Source organism: Hordeum vulgare, chromosome 1H (assembly GCF_904849725.1).
Source record: "Hordeum vulgare subsp. vulgare chromosome 1H, MorexV3_pseudomolecules_assembly, whole genome shotgun sequence".
NCBI classification, from domain to species: domain Eukaryota; kingdom Viridiplantae; phylum Streptophyta; class Magnoliopsida; order Poales; family Poaceae; genus Hordeum; species Hordeum vulgare.
This window is the reverse complement of record NC_058518.1, coordinates 148,706,967-148,717,877: the sequence shown is the minus strand read 5'-3', so window position 1 is coordinate 148,717,877 and position 10,911 is coordinate 148,706,967. Positions and strand designations below refer to the sequence as shown.

Sequence of the window (10,911 nt, the reverse complement as noted above, 5' to 3'; positions counted from 1 at the left end):
GGGAGGGTTGGCAAGAAGAAACACAACTTGGGACAGATGAGACAAACTCCGGAAGAAATGATAGATTGATCTTGCAATTATTGAAAAGGATTGAATTATCTTGAACAGAATCACTCCCGTTGGAAAATAATTGACATGACAAGTCCGGTTTGAAAAGAATTGATAAGATAATTTGATTGAGCAAATGAATTAATTAGCACTCCCATAGAAATATGAGAACAGCGCTTACGACAAATATGAAATCACCACTTGACATTGAAGCAACTCGAATTACAATACTCCAACAAAACAAAGGATGAGGTTTATGAAACAAGCCGGAAACAAATATATGACCTAGATTTCGCTCGATATTTTTTGTGTTAAGGTTCGCACGGTATCTATCTTACAGTAGCCATCATGTACAAGGTAGTACACACGACATACGAAGCATCCCCGAGTCACAGCAAGCTACAAGGACTCTTTAAGACACAACGAGAACAACCTTAAGAAAGACCGTGCACAAACAAATCCAGTACATGTGGAACCCCAACCTCACATCAAGCATTTGTTGGAAGATAATCCTAGGTAAATACTTGAATTTCCACCTAAGAACTTCTAAAATTTTCTGGTTATGCAATCAGGTCCACGGATAGAAGGAGTAAAATCCATCACTCAACTCCTACCCGTCGAGTGGATCACATCCATCAAAACATAACCAGAGATATAGGAAACTTATCTACCTCAAACCCTCATAATCATAACGATACCAAGTATGGCGGTACATCAAAACTCTCTCCACCAGTACTAGGGAGGCCGGACACCTCTCGCCACTACTAGTATTGAAGCAATTTTAAAGATCCTTTGTCCTGAGATACTAATAAATCTTAATGATAACGATGTGCTCAAGACTCCCCTAGAGCTCAAGTCCCCGACAGAAATCAAGCCAGATAGGAGGCACCAAGTGAGAACTTTGTCACATCAGTATCTTATAGATTCCAAAATATCCTCGTGATCCTAAAAAATTGAGTGAAAAGAGAAGTAGAATTAAAATTGCTGCATCAAGATTCCTCACCAGAGCATAGAAGCGGAGTAAAAAGAATCCTACTATCCGATATATAACTACAATCAAAGTAATTTTCCACTAGACTTGACTTGACTGAGTTTGATCAATCAAGGGGCTCCTAGACCGATACTACTCTGATACCAACTTGTAACGCCCAAGATACGATCCTATCCTTATTTTGGCACGAAGGCCTCGATAAGGATATAAGCGCATCTCGTCATTTTGCAAGAATGGATATCATTAGAAGTACATGTACAAAAGAGATGAGTATATGGAATTGGCTTACAATCGCCACAAGCTATAGCATGAGCATCTCAATAAAACAATACATTCAAACATCATGTAGAAGAGTAGGGTCTGACTATGGACGAAATCAAACGGTAAAAGAATGATGTCCATCCTTGCTATCCTAGGCTGTCGGCCTCGCACCCATCCTAGATCGATGATGAGGAAGAAGAAGAAGAAACTCCAAATAGAACAATAAGGTAGCTCACGTCAAAGTATCACTTAACCTGTACCTGCAACTGTTGTTGTAGTAAACTATGAGCCACAGAGACTTACCAATCTCATTTCCAAAGGTATCAAGACTAGCAAAGCTTAATGGGTGAGGTATGGTTAAGTGGTGAGGCGGCAGCAAGCAACTAATCATTTATTTGAGTGGCTAAGCTTCGAGTACAACAATAAGAGGGGGATTTATCTACGCATAAACGGGCGTGATCTAATAATGATCAAGAAATGATCCTGAACACCTACTTATGAGTCAAACATTACCCCACGGTGTCCTCTCTCAGATCCATAACTCACGAGAAGAGACAGTCACGGTTAGGCACATAGTTGGCATATTTTAATTAAGTTTACTTTGAGTTTGCTATGGCCGAGTGTTACACTACAGGAATCGGGCATTTTGCCGTCATGACGCTGCAGACGGCAAAGACAGAATTACAGGCGGCAAAATTTTTGCCGTCTGCCCATGACGGCAAACAATGTCGTCAGCCTACGTGCCCACAAAGGGTGTCTTTGCCGTCAGCGGCCGGGAGAGCAGACGACAAATTTTTTGCCGTTAGTGAAGTTATTTTGCCGTCTTCTAGGCTGGTAGACGGCAAATATATGGTAGGAAGACGGAGCGTCCTAGCTAACAGGTGCCGTTAGTCATGTTTGCCGTCTTCTTCATGTGTACAAGACGGCAATCTATCTCAAAAATTTGCCGTGTGCCAAACCTATGTAAGACGGCAAACTAATCCTACTATTTTGCCGTCTGCGGAACGTGTACAAGACGACAAATTAATCGTACTATTTTGCCGTCTTGAACATGACGGCAAAGAGGTTTAACAACATAAATAGACAATATAATAGCAGAAATAGACAATACAACAGCATAAATACACAATATAGCACACATCCATAATCCACACAAATATACAACATATGACACATACCATAACACATACATATAGTACCCACCATAACATATATATATACAGCATATAACATAATTCATAGCACATTCAGCACACACCATAACACATCCATAATCCACACATAACACATATATACAGCATATGGCACACACCATAACACATACATATATATAGCACCCACCATAAAATACACACACACACACACACACACACATATATATATACAACATATAACATAATCCATAGCATATTCATACATCATATAACATAACCCATATCCCATCTATATATATAGCATCATAGCACATCCATGTCATAATATTTGGCATTACAACATAATATTTGACATTATGATAAATGTCTTCATGTCAATATCGTAGTCCAAAGAGCATCCGTATGGCAACCTACAAGATGAAATCATACACATATGTCAAATTTTGGCACACAATAAATAACATATTTTAGTTGATTAAGAAAATAAGAAAAATTATTTAAAAATAAAAATAGCATTAGGTTCTCATATTTAGGAACTGAAGGGAGTAATTACTAGCCAAAAATAGCATCAGGTTCTCATATTTAGGAACCAAAGGGAGTAGTTACTAGCTAAAAATAGCATCAGGTTCTCATATTTAGGAACCAAATGGAGTAGTTACTAGATAAAAATAGCATAGGTTCTCATATTTAGGAACCGAAGTGCTTGATTTGATCATTCAGCCAGATCCATGTCACTGCAACTTGCAAAACACATGGAATAATAGTCTAGTGGCTCCGCTCCCAGATGCAACGTTCCCTAACATGAACCACCAATTATTCAATCACCAGTTCACATGGGGAAGCAACAAGCAAGTAGCAGCAGGCCAACAGCAATAGGCAAGCAGCAGCAAATGAACAGCATTGGGAAGCAACAAGCAAGCAGCAGAAGCACATGAACAACACGCGGAAACAACTAGAGAGTAGAAGCAGCAACAAGGGTAGACGAACATGGAATGCGCAGCAGCAGCTCAACAAAAAATCGATTCAAGTGTGTGAAACATCACATGAAAATATAAGACTTTTTCGACACTACACCAGAGTAAAAAACTGTCTTAATACGGACGGAGGGAGTACATCCTTACTATTCAAGTTGGCTCTCTTTTTACATTGAAATATAGTTGATAAATAATCTGTTTAAAAGTTTAGAGGTGGTCACTTTGATCTAATAGTTGCAGGTCTTCTACATATAGTATACTCGTTGAAACTAAAGATTTGAGGTTTTTTAGTTATGCAATAGATAATTCAGAGGCCATTGTTTGTATTGTGCAGTGCTAAAAGCATTCCTACCATACTGAGACATGAACAATATCAAAGCAACGGGCGCGGCATGCCGTCGCGCTTTTCCGCCTGCTAGTAAGTCTAAAATGTGATATCAATTGCATAAATAAAACAATCAGGATATAAATAAAATAATCAGGATATAAATATTTTGTGAAAACGTCTAAAATGTGAATGCAGGTGACTCATCTAGTTCTATGTAAATTTATAGCTTCAAGTGGTCTCTAAATCATGAAGATCTCAAGTGGTCTCTAAATCATGAAGATCTCAAGTGGTATCTACTTGTAAATGAGATATGGAGGCACTAACCATACCAGATCTCAAAGATGTGGAGAACCATCAAGGTTATTGCCAACAAAGCTAGGACCATGAGCATGTGAAGATCCAACATTATTTGATTCATGGGTCGATGGATGCTGCATGAAGTATTTACATGGTTAATTAGAATGAAACTCGGACTAAGAGATGCAATAATGATCCTTGTAAATATTTCAGTTCACTAACCGTAGGACTACATGAATGATATATTCATGTTCCTTTCTGTGTTTACTGACCGAGTTTCCTAGATCCCTAACTTATTCATTGCAATAATAATTGGCTAACATAGTTTAAAAAAACATAAGTACATTTTTTGGCACAAAAATGTACTATCAATTGATTTCATAATACTGTAATTAAATCTTATGTGCTTACCAAATCCATTGTCTAAAACCTAGTGACCAATAATGTGGGGAAAACCCGTACCCAAGCTCTATGTTGTTTGGGAACTCATAATGATCTAAACAACTTCTTGGTTGACTATTTCAGTCTTTGGGGTACTATAACAGTTGAACTACCTCCTAGAAGGCAGCTTTTTGTAACCACCAGTACATGTTTTTTTCTTGCGGAGTTATTGTTCTGCCCTACTCATCCCAATTATTCCTTGTCACGAGTAGCCAGCCCAACTCTCAGCTCACAACAAATAAAAACAATGGTGCTATGTATTTACCGGTTGCCGCTGGCCTTCAAGATGGATTGATGGTTGCTCTCTATTGCATGTCTCAGGCAGCGGCACACTATCAGTCTCGAGGTGCTGTCCCTAGTGGATTTTGATGAAAGTGGGGAGGGGGTGGGAGTAGTTAAGAAAACGAAGAAATAGGTTGTGACAAAACGAACTTGATCAGGATGTGGAAAACAATTTTCATGCAATAAGCTCCTTGCACACACGGAATTCATGCCCCAACCAGCTTGCTTGAGCTTGAGAGATTTTTGTTGCATTGGGGAATAGGGAGGCATTTTTTATGCTGCAGGATTGCTTTCAAAGAGGAAGATATATACCATGGAGTATAATAAATGAGTATATTTTTTAAATATGTCTAAACACAAACTATAAGTCTATGTCCTTTATATTCTCCTCAAAAAAACGGTATAGTATATGGTTCATACATTCACTGCTGTTTGTCATCAGGTATCATTTGCTAGAAATATCCATGAGATTTTGGAGATCAGATATGAGAGCAAGATATGTAGAGAGATCGTCTATGAGAGAATGTTACTTGGAAACTAATCTTATGCTCCATGGGTAACAACATGTAAAACATGAGAAGGTTGATTTTACGTACGTGTGTGTTTTGGAGCCTTGGAAGGAGCATCTCAGTTACACACTGAGTGGAGTTACGTATAAAATAATTCTCCAACTGCGTACTAAGAAAATATAAAACATAATAAGTTATAAAATGTTTTAACAAACTGAATCTGCTATTTTTACATGAAATTCTTAAATTAGTGAAATAGTATACTCTAGTGGGATATGTTCTTTAATTTATGACGCCCGGGCGGAAAAGTTTGTAACCTATAAATTAAGGCACTGGATACTTGTATCATAATATGTGGGTATTAAGAGGAAAATGAAAACAATTTCGGCAATGGCCGTTCATCTCGACGTATAAAGTGTGAGGTCAGACGTGGAATTACCCAATAGCAGCTCTTGGACTGTGGTAGCACACAAAAATCAGTTAACCGAAAAAGCATATATATCTGGAATCAATCATATAAAAAGTGTGGATGTATATTTAGTAACCACTATATTTTTCTGCATGATGGAGAATAAATTGGAGCCGTTTAAAGTAATTACAAACCATTGTAGAATTCAATGGGGTTAAGGTGTGCTTAATTATATGAAGTTATACTCATAACTTCACAGATACGAATTAGCTGAAGTTTGTCTTTTTCTTTGATACTAAGATAAATCTAATTATTCTTTACTACCGCAACCACAGAACACATATATTTTTTATATATACTGGCATATTACTTTTATAATATTGTTTAGATACATTAGTTTTGAGATCGATGCATATACCATTAAACTGGAAATAATATGTCTTTCATCTTAGGTTAAATTTTTTTGAACTGTCGTTTTCTCTGATACAGATAGAACCCTAATGAAATTTTAGCACCGAAAAGACTATACCATAGCACAAATATATTTTTATACACACTGGAATATTGTTGTTACAATATTTTTCAGATAAGTCATTTTTGAGATTAATATACGATTAAACTGGACGTAACATGTCTCAAATCTGAAGTTATTTCTTTAGGAAGTGTCCTTTTTTATACCGAGTGAACCCTAATATGTTTTTAGTATCACAAATATCATAACATAGCACAAATGCATTTTTTTGTAAAGTGTCATACACACCAGCTAGCAGGTGGGATTACGTAGTGAATCAATTGTAATTATAGTTAATTGCTTGTCTACGCACATGCCACCATGATATGCAAAATCAGTCACAGATGAGCCATGTCGAGGTACAAAGCAGGACGCTGCCGGCGAGGCAATTAATCAAGAATTGTGCCGTTGAGCAGATTAATTAGTAATCTAAGTGAAAGAGGAAAGCATGTGCATACCGCTACAAAACGCTGCAATCGATTTTCCAGATAGTGCAAACTTGTTGTTGCCGCAGAGGTGGATGACCTGCACCCAGGCACGTCCATAGATTGCACCAGCATCAGACTAATCAATTCGAGGCAGTTCCAGAGGTTTGTTCGCCAGATTGATGTCAGTGTCACCTGTTTGCATTTACCTGCCAGCCTGCAACCCCAGGGTCACACAAAGCAAACGAGACATAACAAGCACTCACCTAACCCCAACCTTGGGTTTACCAGTTGAGCTTAAAAAGCCACAACCTTGTGTTTGTCCAAGCTACCGTCTTTGTGTTGGTTTGTTGGTTCCACTCCATTTGCATCCCATCCCAACCCCAACCCGAACCTTCCTTACTACTGTCTGCCATTGCCCCACCCCACCGCACTCTTCTCTCCATCCACATATACACATGAACTGGACTGAGTTGAGAAGGAGAGCACAGCGGCCATGGCACTCTACATTCCATGTCCGCACTATCCAAACAACCCCTAAGCTAGAGTTCTGCCCTCAACTGAACTGGACTGAGTTGAGAAGGGGAATGGGAAGGACAAACCTGCGAGCTGAGAATGGGGAGACCGCAGCCCCGGCCTGGATCCAACAAGGCAACGCGGCGACCGGCGACCGGCAAGGAGGCCTGACCGGCGTTGGGGCGACCAGCAGGGAGGCCTGACCGGCGGTGGGGCGACCAGCAGGGAGGCCCGACCGGCGACCGGTGGTGAGGCCCTACTGGCAGGGAGGCCCGACCAGGGGTGGAGCGGCCGGATGGCCTACCCTCCCGCCATGTGAGGGCTGCGGCGGCCAGTGAGGGGGCCGACGGCAGCAGGGGAGGTCACCGGCGGTGGCAGCCGGCGAGGTCACCGGCGGTGGCAGCTGGCGAGGTCACCGGCGGTGGCTGGGAGGGGAACCCTAGCGCGGGTCAATCGCGAGAGTTTTAGTAGTGGCGGTTGTGCACGCTGTTTGGGTTGTTCGGTAGTGTTTTTTTACATAGTCTCGGGTGTTTTTTCGGTGCACTACGTGGTCTATTTTCAATCTTTGCCGACTTCTGTATTACGTACAAGACGGCAATACATAATTTTTGCCGTCAGCCCTCACGAATTCAAGACAGCAAAATTGTCTGCCGTTTAGGTCAGTTAGCCGCAGCCATGGACAGCTTTTTGCCGTCATTCGTAAAGTCAACAGACGGCAAAAATGGTGCCTTTGCCGTCATCTGACCAAATAGTTGATGGCAAATCATGCCTTTGCCGTGTGTTGTTTTTCGCCGTCTGTTTTTTTATGATTTTTGGCGATAGTTGTTTTTTGCCGTCTGTCCATGACAGCAAACTTCCCGTTTGCCGTCAACCCCGACGATTTGCTGACGGCAAAGATTATACCTGTCGGCATAATAGCTGATTCCTGTAGTGTTAAACAAAGTTTCCAAGTTGCCACATAACCACGAACACGGCTTTTCGAAAGATATAACCCTGTAGGGGTGCTCCAACTAGTCCATCACAAACTACCACACGCTGTGTCGGAAACCTTGACCACGGAAAACCAGTGATCTCCTCGGATTCCTGGTGGAGAACCCCAACCTAGAGATAGCCCAAAGTATCCTCGAAATTCAGCCAGACCGCACGACGTTCGAGAAGGGTAAAACAAGACGTTCGAGAAGGGTAAAACAAATCGAGCAAGACAGCACGACATGGCGACGACCCTGATAAGAGCCACGTATCCCGTTCTCAGGACACGCCAGATAAGATACGCATACGGGTGCCTGGTAGAAATCACTCAAGTTGCCCTAGGTTGTCCCTGCACAGTGCTCTGGGTTGGACCAACACTCATGAGGAGCACTGCCCTGGTAGGTTGATTAATTATCCACCGGGTGATTAGTGCCCTATGCAAATTCTACTGGTTGTTATTAAGCAAATAGTACCAATGTTGGGTCTTGCTAGATGAGTTTTATCCCAAAACAAAAATCAAAGGGGTCCCCATAACAACCCCAAGCATGTTAGGAGTGCTCAAACATGGAAAATAACACTGATACACAAGTAACTAGGATAGCAAAGGTGGAACAAAACATCGAGCTAGAAGGCAAAGCCTTCCACCTTTACCAAGTATATAGGTTCATTAAATTAAATATCAATAATATGGTGATATAACAAGGAACCCATGTTGTCACATGGAAAGCAACTGCACCGACAAATAGCAACGATATAAGAAGGCTGAGCAAGCAGTAACATAGCCAAACAAGGGTTTGCTCGGGCGTGGAGGGGTTAGAGGTTTTTCATGGCAATGTTGGGAGGTTGACATTAATAGGTGGTAGGCACAAAGACATAGCATAAGAAATGACACACCTAGCAGGGCAATGATAGTAGTGGTATCTAGGGAAATGATCATCTTGCTTGTGTCCCCGCTTGGAAGAACAAAAAATCCGTTAAGTAGACGAACCAATGTAGTCGAACGAATCCTCACCCTCCAAAGCGGTTCGAAACTCTATTGAGAGGAAACAATCCGGAAATAACAATCAACACACAATAAAACCACAACATATACATGACATGATGCACAATCAAATATGATGCATGTCCGATTTAATTATGCAAGGCATGGCAAAGCACCACAATCAAACTCTACACGTTAAGTGAAGCTCAATATGCAACGAATTGCATATTGATGAAACTCTAGACGTCAAGCTCATTTAGTTTCCTCTCATTTATCTACTCATATGTATTAAATGTTGTTCAACATGGGTAGTCATGGCCTAAGGTGAAGATGGAGTTAGGCAATTAAATGAGAAGCATAACAAATTCATAACTCACCATATTAATACAAATTTGGCAATGTTGTTTTAAATAAATAATCATTTTAAATGTTGTTAATCATGGAAAGGGGTTAAGCATGAACAACTATATCATCTAGGCATTTTAAATGAGGTCGGGAACAACATATAGGATTTCCTAAACGACCCCATAGGCAATTTTCGAATTTGGATAAGATTTGAACTAACCATATTTTAAATTTATTAAGTGGAAAAATAAAGTACACAATGTTAATTTAGTTATGAGACAAATCGTTTTAGCATGGTACTAGGTAATTTTAATGCACACATTATTTTAATTGTTTTTGACATGCATGAGGATGACATTACAAGTTATATGCAATTTCATGAAAATGTTGAAATATATCATGATATAGAGCATTTGTCACCACGGCGGAAAGAATTGGGTGCCATGGCGACAAAAACAAAATCGATGCCACGACAACGTTTCGGTCCCGACAACTTATTCAGATGTTGGTGCAAAAGAAACATAGGATGCGTGGAATGTGCAAGAGCAACGAGGAGTGATCCTGGGTACCGGGTGTCCCACATGGCATGGCAATCAAGGAATGTGTAAGAAAAACATCTGACAAAGTAACTACAACTAACATGGCATCTACAGAACGAACATCATGACATCTCAGTAACAATTCATTCGAACACGAGCGGTCGACTCAGTGTTATACCTTCAAAGCGTGCATTCGGGGTGGATCACGTTCGTCTAGGGAAGTAGTTGTTCAGGAGTCGTCGAGGAAGTAGTCGTTCACCGCGACGGTAGTTGGAAGTAGTGTTACTCGTGGTCTTCATGGGCGGTAGATGTACACGGCTACCGTAGTGGTACTAAGCATCGGCCATCGCGGCTCGGGTCTTGCGTGACTTGATGTCCGGATAAGTCGATCTTGAAAGTCATCGATCTTCGGGAATCCTTGGCACCTTTAGTCCAATCTGGCTTTGAGCCTATGGCAACACATTAGAGTGCAACATGCCACAACTTGGCATGGCGGGGGTCTGAAGCTGCAGTGGGGGCCATGTCAAAGGGTGCAAGAGTAGGGGAGGCACGAAGGTTGCTGCTATCGATTTATGGCTCTAGGCAGCTAAACAACAACATGAAGGTGGATGAAGAAGGGGCGGCTGGTCATGGAAACAACCATGGCTGAAGCAAGGGTGACAACGACAGGAGATGGAATGAGGAAGGCAAGGATGACTCGACCTCCTGGTCGCTTCTAGCTGGCTATGGGGCAAAGCACTGACTGGGACCGCGGCAAGAGCTTGAGTACGGGCACTCGAGCACGGAGGATGTAGCAACACGGGTCAGGGCGAGCATGTGCGTGGCAGCACTGCAGCAAGAGACGTGGGAGGGGGAGCTTCATGGCTAGGCGGGCATGGCTGCATGGTGATGCGGGACGGCGCCATGGCGACTGTAGGCGAGCTTGAGGAG

The 10,911-nt window shown here is 41.5% G+C and overlaps 1 long non-coding RNA gene across 1 annotated transcript; it reads right to left on the bottom strand.

Annotated features, from left to right (window-relative positions):
• Positions 1 to 2,723: 2,723 nt before the first annotated feature.
• LOC123427467 lies at positions 2,724 to 7,667 on the bottom strand. The gene is made up of 5 exons (XR_006622401.1): positions 7,233 to 7,667; positions 6,664 to 6,847; positions 5,373 to 5,454; positions 4,086 to 4,187; positions 2,724 to 2,864 (listed from the first exon to the last, which is right to left on the bottom strand). It is a non-coding gene; the product is annotated as an uncharacterized LOC123427467 (long non-coding RNA).
• Between the last annotated feature and the right edge of the window lie 3,244 nt (positions 7,668 to 10,911).